This window comes from Aplysia californica, unplaced genomic scaffold (genome assembly GCF_000002075.1).
Source record: "Aplysia californica isolate F4 #8 unplaced genomic scaffold, AplCal3.0 scaffold00497, whole genome shotgun sequence".
Classification (NCBI taxonomy): Eukaryota; Metazoa; Mollusca; class Gastropoda; order Aplysiida; family Aplysiidae; genus Aplysia; species Aplysia californica.
In genome coordinates, this window is record NW_004797767.1 from 219,049 (window position 1) to 220,656 (window position 1,608).

The window sequence follows — 1,608 nt, forward strand, 5'->3', positions numbered from 1 at the left end:
CTCTCTCTCTCTCTCTCTCTCTCTCTCTCTCTCTCTCAAATTTCCTCAATATTTTCTCTGGGTTTCTGGAGAATTTTTGAAGATTGTCCCTTTTTTTATTTTAAGATTTTTTTCTCTTTCCGTCTCTCTAAACTCCCCTATACATTTATTTATCAATATTTCTTAAGATTTTCTTTTAAGATTTCCTATTTCTCAAACTTTCTTTATACCGTGTATTTCTTCAGATTTTCTCTACCTCTAGTTCTTTGTCTATATTTCACAAGATCTCCCAAGTATTTTTCGTTAGATTTTCTCCCTCTTCCTCGATAGATTTTTCTCCGGGTTCCCCATTTTTCTCTCTTTATTCCGCTAGATTTTTTTTGGGAGAAGTTTTTTCCTTCCTTGAGTGATTAATTCCAATTCAATTATCTCCTGTCCTCTTCGAGACCTGGACACACACACACACACACACACACACACACACACACACACACACACACACATGCAAAGACACACACACACACACAAAGACACGCACTCGCACACATACATTCACATTAATACATTTTACATGTGTGTTTTGGGCTCCATATAGCCTTTATTATATAATGTACATGCATTGATATCTCAGGTATTATTAAAAAGGCCTACCTGGTAATGTAGTCTTATTATTCATAATAATAATAATATATTATTATCATTACAAACATGTAACATTAGTATAATATAGAATTTATAGATAGACATTGCACCCTCATAATATGGCCTTATGCAGTTGCGAGCAGCGTAAAACCCCATACGAAACTAACAAAGATAGAGATTTATTATTTATACTTGCACATAATTATTATCTAGGCCTACCGCTCAGTGTACAGAACAAAGTAGGGAATTGCTGGGTCTGGATGAAGTACGATGTGGCTTTATGTCACCGACGCGCTACGCTAGCCGTGAAGGCCGACCCGGGTCACCATGAAACGTCGCTGGCCTACCGTCGGGGCTCTGGTGAAGTTACGACGGGCCTAGCAAGCCGGTAATGAATAAAACCTGCTAGAAAACAAAGAAAGGGGGGGGGGAATAAACTGACAGACTCTAACGGAATAAGGAATAGAAACGTCAAAACGGACACGAGATAGAACAATGAAAATTGGGACATGGAATATATTATTATGCGATTAGGAGACAAGGAACCACAAATCCTTGACTTGGTGGGAGCTCGGAAAATGGAGATCCTGGGAATTGCTGATTTCAGTAAAAAGAAGTCCTTCAGCAAACAGATGAACAAAAAGTACATCTTACTTTGGAGTGGAACAAGCGGATTGGAAAGGGCAAAACATGGAGTGGGCCTTGTTGTTCACCCAGACAGAGATATCTCTCCCAGACGCCACACACCTAGCACAGGACAGAAAGCTGCACTTTTCCTCGACACCCCAAGGACATCAGAAGAAGGAAAAAGTGAAAGTAAAAGAAAAGTACCTCAGGGAAAAGCTCCGTCTTCGATAAAGGCGTAGAGCAAAGTCTCACATGAAGCAGTCGATACACGATAAAGGCGTAGAGCAAAGTCTCACATGAAGCAGTCGATACACGATAAAGGCGTAGAGCAAAGTCTCACATGAAGCAGTCGATACACGA